The sequence below is a fragment of the Gracilinanus agilis genome, chromosome 6 (assembly GCF_016433145.1).
Source record: "Gracilinanus agilis isolate LMUSP501 chromosome 6, AgileGrace, whole genome shotgun sequence".
In the NCBI taxonomy this organism is placed as follows: Eukaryota; Metazoa; Chordata; class Mammalia; order Didelphimorphia; family Didelphidae; genus Gracilinanus; species Gracilinanus agilis.
In genome coordinates, this window is record NC_058135.1 from 164370435 (window position 1) to 164382576 (window position 12142).

A 12142-nucleotide genomic window follows, 5' to 3' on the forward strand; every position below is an offset into this window, starting at 1 on the left:
TTGAGAATGCAAACAAATAAAGACCTGGTGTCAAACTGACATTAGTTTGACCAGTCAAGCAAAGGTACAAAAGGCTCATCAAAAGAAAGCCAGCCATGTGGTAATAAATATTTCAGTCATGACAATTCCCAAGGGTTTGCAATCTATCTCTGTGGGGAAGAGGCCAAGCATTAGGGAACTCTCTCATGGGAATCTCAATAATAATAAAATCCAAGAGACAATAGCTAAAATGGAAATCCCATTCAAATTAACTACAAAGTATATATAATATTGCAGGAGGCAGGGTAAGCAATATGCCAGAGAACATAAAATATGTATATAGAACCAATTACAAAATACTCCTTAAAGAAAAAATGAAGTTAAAGAGCTGGAGGAACATTCAGTTCTCATGGCTGAGCTGAGTCAATACAATAAAAATGATAATACTACCAAAGTTAATTTATACTTATTATACTATACCAACAAAAATTAGTAAAGAGCTTGATAAAATAATAACAAAATTCATTTGGAGAAATAAAAGTTCTAGAATACAAAGAGAAATAACATGGGAAAAGGAGAGGAGTGAAAGGGAACTAGCATTTAAAGATCACAAACTATAAAGTAACAGTCATCAACACCATTTTATATTGGTTTAAAAATTGAGGAGTAGACCACTGGAACAAGCTAGACAAAGAAGAATCAGAAGTAATTAAGTTGTATCCTAGGACTAGTTAAAAAAACCCTAAGAACAAATTACATAAGAAAGAACTACTTATTTGATAAGAATTTCTAGGAAAAATGAAAAGAAGTCTGGCAAAAATTAAGTTTATACCAACATCTCATGCCATATGTCACAGTAAATTCAAAATGGTAGGTGACTTGAATACTAAAAATCATATCGTTAAGAAAAATTAGTTGAGGAAGGAGATGATCCCAGGCTTGGAAAACAGCCAGTGAAAATGCGTGGGGGTTTGAAGATGGAAGATCTTGTGCAAACAACAGCAAGGAGGCCCATATCACTGGATTACTGAATATGTGAGGAGGAGAGGAGAAATAAATTGCAAAAGACTGGAAAGGTAGAAGGAGGCAGGATACAAAAGGCTTTGAGTACCAAACAGAGGGTTTTATTTTTGTTCTAGAGATGATGGGGAGCCATTGGAGTTTATTGAATAGAGGAGTAACATGAACAGGCATGGGTTTAAGGACGATCACTATGATGGCTAAGTGGAGAGAGAGACTTGGCCCCAGGAGACCAACCAGAAAGCTATTTTATCCATTAGGCATGAAGTGATAAGGGTCAGCATGGTGATAGTGATAGAGGAGAGGAGACATATATAGAAATATTTATGAAAGCAAAATTAACCAGACTTGGCAACTGATTGGATATGGGGGAAATGGGAGTGAAAGATCACAGCTAGAGTCACTCCATTACAATCATGGCAAATAATTTCTTTTCATGTCTGCAAGCAATTCCATACTGGTCAGTTTACTCAAAATGTTGATTATAGTTTCCCAAGATTCTTCTTCATATTTCTTCTCAAAAGTAAGTTCAGTCAATAAATAATTTATTTTAGTCTTTTTTACTCTATTTCTTAAGCCATCAAAAATTTAACACCTCCAAAATGCACTATAAACTGACAGTTCCTCATAGAATAGTCAGAAAATTATCTTTATAAATTTATCTTCATAAAATAACAAGATAGAAGTTTGTCTTCACCTTCCTTCTCTCTGTTTTCTGCAAGAATCCTTTACAGATGGAAGACAGCTAGGGTGGCTCAATAGATTGAGAGCCAGGCCTAGAGATGGGAGGACCTGGACTCAAATTTGGTTTCAGACACCTCCTAGCTGTGTGACCCTGGGAGAGTTACTTAATACCTATTGCCTAGCCCTTACTGCTCTTCTGGCTTGGAACCAATATACACTATTGATTCTAAGATACAAAGAATTTTTAAAATTCTTTATCAATGAAAGTTGAATGCACGTATACTTTCCCTGACATCATAGGGAGAAGCACTTCATAATGGTATGACAATTGTAACTGTAATTGCAAACTGCTAAATGATGCCAACATTGATGCAAACATTCCATTTGGCTCTTAAAGATACAGTAACAGTAACAGCTTTTAAGTAATTTGTAAACCTTCAGCTTTTTTTCATTTCCTAATCCTGAACCATCTTTTCAATCTTATTTTTTACTTTTCTATAACATGAATGTTTTTTACATTGAAGTCACTGAATATTGTTATAATTTTACCTTATATTTGGAGGTTCTTGCTTTTGTAATAGTTATCACGACTTATCATAGATGACCTCATATTATAGATAAGCATACCTATAGATATAAAATCTATCTATCTATGTCTTCTTCTCTACCAGTTTATAAGTTTCTTGAGGGTAAGATCATTCTAGTACAAATTCGTACATAGTACTTTTCATGGAGTCCATGGAGTTTGCAGCAGGCAAACAAAAAATATTTGTGGAATGGATGTGTCACATGTCAGGGACTCTTTCATTTTGCACGGGGTCTGAGGCATACAAGAGGAGAGTTTAGAATTTTCTTGTTCTATAGTCCCTTCCAGAAGACCTGAAATACCACTTCCATGGTACTCCTTCTATTGTCAACTAAGATCAGCTCCTTTCTAACAAGGATGCAGTTTCCAGTGTAATAGAATAAAGTTATTTTGCAACAAAAACAAAAGAAGATCTCCTTGGAAAAACTGATCCATAAAGTACCCTCTCCTAAAATTTTTGAATAGAATTTCAATCACAGTTATAATCATAGAGGACTCAAAGAAGGTATTTCTTTTTGTAGTTCTGGCACCTATCAACAGGTGGCATCAGGCATCTCTTCCCTGTGTGGTCTCTACATAAGCCTCAGGTGGCCTGGCCCAGTGTCTCATAGGACAGCATCCCAAATCAATACAGAGGGGAATGCCTCTGCTCCACAACTTTAGCGATATTCCACACTAAAGTCTTCCTCCCCATGGCTCACAAAGTCATCGTCGTAATAGCTAACATTTACACAGATCTTAAGATGTGCAAAGCACTTTACATTTATATTGTCTCATTTCTTGCACATTAGAGTCTTGTGTTAATAGTATCCACTATGCCTTTCACAGTTTTGGATCAAGAAAGAACTTCAGAGGCCATCTAGCTTCTCTTCCTTGTTTCATACATGTGAAAACTAGGTCCGTGGTGGATAAATGACCAAGGAAGATCAAATAAGATAGTATTTACAAAGCACTTTGCAAACATATAAGTGCTAGCTAGCTATCCTTAATCATCAGTGTCTGCATTTGAACTGTTTCCTTGATTCAAAGTCATTTTTTTCTTTACTATACCAAGCTGCTTTCTTTGCTTCTATTCCTAGGGAACCTAACCTCACAAAATTTAGTCTAGCGAGCAGGAATATTTTCTACCTCTAAGGGAGATCTGATCTCTAACAGCATTATTTAGATACCGTGTTTTTCTCTCATGGACATTTGGGAAGGATGTCTCTCCACCTATATTAGTAATACTCAGTAGATAATTCTTGGATTCTCAAATCTCAAAAAATCTCTTTCAGGTAGGGATATTCAGGTTACTTTAGACTGGTACCAGTCCTACCTAGAGTGGAGGGGATGGCAAAGGAAGGCATACCCTCTGCCCCCCAAAGAAACCCAAATGGATTCATGGAATAGATGAATGTGCTATTATCCAAAGGGAATCAGTGTGTAGGAAAGCTTGCTACTCAACATGTTCTTGATTTCTCATTTTTCTCTCTAGAGGCTTTCAAAATTTGTATTTCAGTGAGATCTGGAGTCTCTTTTGGTTGAGTGAAACCTTATTTTGGTCCCATGCAAAGAGCATCTTCATTCTCTATATTTTCTAGTATATTTTATTCTGTATAAGTTGTTTGATTTCTGCGTGTAATTTGCTTTACTAAATGTGTTTTCTTGCAAAAACAAAAACAAAAAACCCCAAAGGGAATCAGTGCCTAAAGGGTTAATTATAGCCAGAAGCTTGAGCAATTGAGTCAAAAGAGAGGATCCCAAGGAGTTGTACATATAGACACTTTCTTCTACTAAAACAAACCCTAGAAGCTGTGGAGAAATTCCAAAAGCAATCTAGGGGCATTCTCTAGAAGCCTAGAGGGAGATCAGATTGAAAGAAGAGAAAGAGTGTTGCCAAATATGTCTTCGTTGAGATTGGAGTCATGAAGAGAGAAGTTAGGATAACATTCATTCACACAACACAGAGGCAGATATATATACACTGATACACTCAGCTGGATATATACATACATCTATATATCTATGTGTGTATATATCTGTATCTATTACTGCTCCCAAGGGCTGCTCAAAGCAAACGGCCAGGATATCTCTAGGGAATTCCTAAGAAGTAAGTGGCACGTTCTGACACTAGATCTACAGTTGTAGCCTCATTTTGAATCCATGCACTCTACTTTAAAAAAAGAAAAAGGAAAGGAAAAAAAAGGGTGAGGGGGGCTAACTTGGGCTGGGTGCTCAAAGAGGCTTTGACAGAATGAATGAAAAGGGTACTTCTCACTTCCAGGACATCTGGACACCACTTCCTGAGAGCTGCTGCAGTCATCTATTAACAATGGCACCCGCATGTCCTGAAAGGATGAATGCTACCTCCAAAATGCCTCATATATATACAGGGAGCCAATGACTCACCCAGCAGGTGACATAAAATAAAAAGGGAAGACACGTGTTCACAAAAACATGTTTGTCTCTACTGTGAATGATGTTCTGAGAAGAGCTCCAACTGAAGAGGGATTCCCTATCAATAGTGAGGTCCTCCAGATGTTCATATTTGTGCATGACTTTGCACTAATTGCATCAAGCCCCAGGATATTGGAGGGCCTCTTCACTGAGATTTATGGCCATTCAAAAAAGAGGTTGACCTAGTAATCCAGTCCAGAGTAACCAAATTTAAACCAAAGAGTTGAATGGAAAGCCCACTGAATTATTCCATCAACACATATATCTTGGACAAGAATTACAAATGGACAATTAGCTGAGCCCAGTATTGATTAAGGAGAGAAGAGCAGGTTGGACTGCACTTGGGAAGTTATGAAGCACTTTCCAAAACCGAAAGTTTTCTAATGTAAAAACTCATCTTTATTACCTGCCATGTTCTTCAGGGAAAGCTACGTGTCTATAAATCACGGAACACTGCCGTCCCCAAAGAGTAAAAAAATCCTAGGTGAATCTGAGAAAGCAATGCAAATATAGAGGGGAGATATTAAGCCATGGAATTAGCTGTGATGGCTTGCATGCCAGGAATGATTTTTGAAAACTATCATCAAGGATACTGATAAGAAAAAGAGGCAGGTTGGTCATGTGGCAAGAGCTAGGCAATCTAAGTAATATAGTAGTGTCTTTGGAATATTAAAAGAAAGATTCTAGCACATTCGTCATATCCTCTGTAGTGGAGAATTTATGAAAAAGCATAATAAGAGTCAAATTGGATGAGAAAGCTCACTGTAGTATGGATCTACACCAGATTATCCACATGGATAAAATTATAGTTCCTCCACTGAAGTATCAAAGCAAAGATGGTAGAAGAGTAGAGATAACAAAGAATACTCATTACTTGGGAAATTGTAAGTAGTTCAGATTGACTAAAGTATAGAATGTGTTAGAAATTTGTGGGATGGAGGGGAGGGACTAGATGGTTTAGTGCAGTGATGGGAAAACTTTTTAAAGAGGGGGCCAAAGGAAAGGAAATGCTCATCTGTCAGTCTGTTTCTAAGGCAACTCTTTCAAAGTTTCATTGTATTCGTTAGATTAGGAACAATGTTGCACAGCCAGATAGAATATTTTAGCCCCCCCCCCCCTGCATCTGGCCCGCGGGCCATAGTTTGCCCATCACTGGTTTAGTGGATTGAGAGCTAGGCCTAGAGATGGGAGGTCCTGGATTCAAATTTGACCTCAGAGACTTCCTAGCTGTGTGACCCTAGGCAAGTCACTTAAACTCTTTTACCTAGTTCTTACCATGCCTCTGCCTTGGAACCAATACAGACTATTAATTCTAAGACAGAAGGTGAGGATTAAAAAAAATTTTGGGGGGGGGATGCTAGAAGAACAAATTAGTGCCATCTTGTGGAAAACTTTAAATTTCAAGTTAAGGAGCGTAGATTTTATTTAGTAGGCAAAGGGAGCCATTGAAGGCTTATGAGTGAGTGGGTGAAAATGTGCTCGAAATGGTGTATTTTATTAGATGCAGATTAGACTAGTGTCCTTGTATAGGATGGATGTGGGGAGGAAGAGCCTAAAATCTGAAAGTACAGTAAAAAAAGTTTTTGAGATAGTTCAAGATTCTGAAATTTTATCCCTAGAGGTTACTCAACCCTGCCCCTGCCCTCATCCCTTATCTGATCCATTCTGTGGAAATGGAATACTAATTCTAACTTGTGTTGATCGATTCCATTGCAACTAGTATAAGCCACCAGCTAGTTGCCTTTTACAGCTGAAGCAGCAAGGCTATGGAAATGACCCATACTAAAGTATTTATTTACCCTCAGGGTACCATCCAGTTTACCAGTTGTTTTCTGCATTATCCCTGGTTGAATCACTTTTTTTTTGGATTGCTCACTAACCCATTAAATTCAATCACTTACAATGTGTCCCTCTGTCACTCTGAATTAAGGGGTTCTACTCAAGTGTGGGAACAAAGGACCTATAACAAAGAACCTATTACTTCTGATGATGATCACTGAGTACTGTTTAGAAACATAGAACAGGAAGGGGAGATTAGAAGGGGCAGCCTCACTCTGGCAAAAGTCATTGCCTGCCCTGTGAGCATCAAAACATGCAATCACTGTGTAACTTTACAAGCTACTTTGACTTTATAACGTTAATGAGTTATGCAAGGACCCACTGAAAAATGAAGTCCTGGTGACCTGGGTTCTTTTTTTTTCTCATGGAACTCTGAAATTCACCTACTCATCAGCAGATTTTTAGAGAGTTCCACCATGAGGGAGGCCCTAAGCATCAGAAAAGTTTAGGGAACCATGGGAAGATTTATGAACAGAACAGTAAGAGAAAGCCAAACTCTGAGTAATTATAATAACCAGTCTGGATGCTAGGAAAGAAAGAATGTAATCTCTTTCCCTTCCCTTGAAAAAGAGGAGGGAAAATGGTACCAGGATAGAAGGTTGCATATAACTTTATCAGTTAGTTTTAGTTAACTTTGTTTTTCTTTGCTCCAAGAGAAGATTCAAGGTTTGGGGTAGGGGGTGGTGCAGGGGGTAGGCTATATCCCAAAATTACTGTGTTTTAAAAGCAAAAGGCATCAATGCATTTTTCTTCAAATATGATTCCTTTTCCCTTACTTTAAGGAACTTAAAAAATCTATATGGAGAGAAAAGGACAAGAGTGAAAAGTTGAATATTAGCACCAGAACAGTGAACAAGATGTCACAGACAGTAATGAGGAGGACACACCTATTTGGAAGCAGTGCTGGAATTTTGAAGCTACGATTTCTGGCCCCGATTTAATGGGACACTCCCCATAAGGGACACAGCTCTCAATGTGAACTCTGTTTTGCTTGAGGAGGGAAAGGGAGAAAGATAAAGGCTGCCATGTCCTGAGAGCTCTGTGGGCTGCCCCCTAGCCAGGTGGTCTAGTTAGTCGTAGTCTCCTCTAAGTGTGAGGTACAGAACAGCTGAGTAGAGGTTTGTGGCAAGCCTGTCAAGTCAGAATAAGTGTAGCCCAAAGCCTTCAACCAGTTCCTTAAGTGACTACCACAGTGCATTTTGGGCTCTTCTGGAGAGCTCTTGGGTGGAGCACATTTCCCATGCCAAAGCAGAGTTCCTGAATTATATAGCTGCAGCGTCCCCATCCTGAAGACTGACTCGAGTAATAGGCCAGTTGTTGTTGCAGTCATTTTTTCAATTATGTATGATGCTTTATCATGTCATCTGGGGTATTCTTGGCAGAGATAACTGGAGTGGTTTGCCATCTTCTTCTCCAGCTCATATTATAGATGAAGAAACAAGACAGGGTTAAATGACTTGCACAGGGTCACATAGCTAATGAGTATCTGAGACCAGATTTGAACTTAAGAAGATGAGACTTCTTGACTGCAGGCTAGGCTCTCTATTTCCTGTGCAAGGAGCTTCCCTAATGGGCAAATTACAATCACAATATTTCTAGATCCTTTTGGTTGACCCTGAGGCCTTTCTGGGCCACAGAGCTGGGATGCATTGGACTCACAATTTTCTTTTCCTGGGAGAAGGGATGTGTTGACAGACAACAAGTTGATTTACTTGGTCCATTAAGTTCAATCACTTACAATAGGTCCCTCTGTCATTACGAATTAGAAACTAGATGATATAGTGGATAGAGTGCTTGGCTTGGAGACAGAAAGGCTAAGTTCAAACTCCGATTTAACTGCTTTTTAATTATGTGACCCAAGCAGGTTACTTGACCTCTCTGAAGTTTTAGTTTCCTCATCTGGAAAATGGGAAAAGTAATAGTATTTACTCTGGAGAAAGAAATGGCAAGCCACTTCAATATCTTTGCCAAGAAAATCCCAATTACTTCTCTACTAGCAGCAATGCAATGATCCAGGACAATTCTGAGGAACTTATGAGAAAGAATGTTATCCACATCCAGAGAAAGAATTGTGGGAGCAGAAACACATAAAAAAAATAACTTCTTGATCACATGGTTCAATGGGGATAGGATTGAGGATGTAGACTCTAAACCAGTGATTCCCAAAGTGGGTACCACCACCCCCTGGTGGGCGCTGCAATGATCCAGAGGGGTGGTGATGGCCACAGGTGCATTTATCTTTCCTATTAATTGCTATTAAAATTAAAAAAAATAATTTCTAGGGAGCTAAGTAATATTTTTTTCTGGAAAGGGGGCAGTAGGCCAAAAAAGCTTGGGAACCACTGCTCTAAACAATCACCATAGTGCAAATATTAATATTATGGAAGTAGGTCTTGATGAATGACACATGTAGAACCCAGTAGAATTGTTTGTTGACTATGGGAGCGGGGGAAGAACATGAATCATGTAACCATGGGAAAATATTCTAAATTATTTAATTAATTAAATAAACTTAAAAAAAAAAAAGAAAACCCTGATTGAGGTCATGAATGAAATGACTGAACCACAACAAAATAGTACTTACTATCTAGTCTTGTGGCTAGCGTCAAATGAGATAGCACATGTAAAAAACTTTGCAAACCTTAAAGAAATAGCTTCTTTAAAAAATTATTACTCTTCCAAATTTTTCAGAACCAAACAAAACATTTCCATATACAAAAAGAAGATAGTACACAAATGAAATCACAAATATTCTATATGTCTAGCTTACTTTTCTTCATATCTACATAATAAATCCTTTCCACATGTCCCAACCCTCTCCACATCACAGAATATGTTGTCAGGGAAGCCAACATGTACATATAAATTAAATCTTTCATGTTTCACCTTTCTGTTCACTTTCTGGAGGAAATATTTATAATTTATTATTCCAGCATTAATTCTGGAGCTGTGTGTAATGTTCTCCTGGTTCTACCCATTTCACTATTCATTATCTCATGTAGTTCTTTCCCAAGTTTTAAAAAAGTCAGTCTGATCATCATTTCTTATGGTGCAGTAGTATTCTATCACAATCATATGCCACAATTTGTTCATACATTCCCCAGTTGATGGGCATCCCCTCAGTTCCCAATTCTTTGCCACCACAAAGAGAGCTGTTATAAATATTTGGGAACATATGGGTTCCTTTTCTTTTTCCCTGATGTCCTTCAGAAACATACAATGGTATTACTGGGTCTAGAGGTATACACAGTTTTAGAATTCTGGGTATAATTCCAATTTGCTCTCCAAAATGGTTGGATCAGTTCACAGCAACATTAATAATGCATGAGTGCCACCATTTTTTTCCCATATGCCTTCCACATTTCTCATTTTAGCCATTCTGATGGTTGTAAGGTGATATCTCGAAGTTGTTTTGATCTGCATTTCTCTAATCAGTAGTGATAGATCATATATTATTTTTTCATATACCTATATATGAATTTGATTTCTTCATCCAAAAATTGTTCTTATCTTTGCCCAGTTATCATTTGGGGGATGGGTCTTATTCTTATGAATTTGACAAAGTTCTTTATATATTTTAGATATGAGACCTCTATTGTGATGTTGTCTATGCATTTCCCCCCTAATTTTCTGCTTTCTTTCTAATCTTGACAGCATTTGCTTTATTTGTACAAAACCTTTTCAATTTTGTGTACTCAAAGTCATCCATGTTACATTTCACAATGTTCTCCATCTCTTATTGACTTATAAATTCCTTTCCTATCCACAAATCTGATAGTAGTATGTTCCCTGTTTTTAAAATTTACATATATCTCCTTCATGTCTGGATCATGCATCCATTTTGATCTTATCTTAATGAATGATGTAACATATAGATCTATACTTAGTTTCTGCCAAACTAGCATCTAGTTATCCCAGCAATTTTTACCAAATAGTGATTTCTTGTCTCCCAAACCTGGATCTATGGTTTTGTCAAAATACAGGATTACTATAATCTTTTTTTTTTTAACCCTTAACTTCTGTGTATTGTCTCATAGGTGGAAGATTGGTAAGGGTAGGCAATGGGGGTCAAGTGACTTGCCCAGGGTCACACAGCTGGGAAGTGTCTGAGGCCGGATTTGAACCTAGGACCTCCCGTCTCTAGGCCTGGCTCTCAATCCACTGAGCTACCCAGCTGCCCCTACTATAATCTTTTATTGCTGTTTGTTGTGCAACTATTCTGTTCCACTGGTCTAACTTTCTATTTTTAAATCAGTACCATATTGTCTTGATAATTACTGCTTTATAATACAATTTAAAATCTGGTACTGCTAGACTTCCTTTACACTTTTTTTTCATTAATTCTTTTTATGTTCTTGTTCTTTAATTCTTTCAATGAGTTTTATTACACTTTTTCTAATTCAATAAAATAATATTTTGGTTAATTGGGATGGCATTGAATAAGTAGATTAGTTTAGGTAGGATTATCATTTTAATTATAGTGACTCTGCCCATCCATGAACAATGAATATTTCTCCAATTTTATTTAGATCTGATTTTAATTTTGTAAAAAGTATTTTATAAATATGTTCTTATAGTTCATAGGTTTCTTTTGACAGCTATATTCCTGGGTATTTATTCTATCTCTGGTTATTTTAAATGGAGCATATCTTTCTATCTTTTCTTGTAGGACTTTGTCAGTAATATATAAAAACGTTAGTGATTTATGTGCATTTATTGTATATTCTGTTACTTTGCTAAAATCATTGATACTTTCAACTAACTTTTTAATTGAATTTCTAGGATTTTCCACACATACCATACTGTCATCTGCAAACAGATATAGTTTTATTACCTCTTTGCCCACTTGGATTCTGTCAATTTCTTTTTCTTCTCTTACTAGTTATTGCTAGCATTTCTAATACCATAAGCCTGAATATAATACAACCCTGAATATAGTGTGATCCAAAGTATTTTGAAGGGTAACTCAGAAAGAGGAAACATTCATTTTATTTTCTCTTTTTAAATTATAACTTTCTGTTAACTTGTGAATAATGCAAGCACTTTATATTCAAAGTTTTTTTCAAGGTCCTGAAAACAAGTTAAAGAAGTTTTAATGCCAACACTTTTATCAAATATATATTACTTTTATAGATACTTGTGAGAAACTACTTTCCAATATTTAATCATGTACTCCTTCCTCTTCTATTTCTTCATCTCCTGAAGTGGAAACATCATTCAAGTCATTGCTGCCACCCTTCGTCTTCACTACCATCCCTACTGTTTGATATATAACATTTTTTAAATCCAAGCACAATGGACTCGGTGGAGATTTTGTCCCAAGAGGTTTTGATTCAGTTCCCTAATACAATGACTGATGGCTTCTTTATTTTTCCCGATGGAGTAAATTCATGGTTTCTGGCCAACATCCACTTGTTATATTCTTTCCTCAAATGATCTTTGAATGACTTATTAATTACTACATCTAACACTTCTAATTGTGATGTCATTCCTCCTGGAATAACAACTAGGTCTGTGCCCATTTTTCAGCAATTCTCTTTGTCACATTTTCAGTCAGATGGCCCTTGAACGTACAAGCATTCCTCTCTGATGCAATAA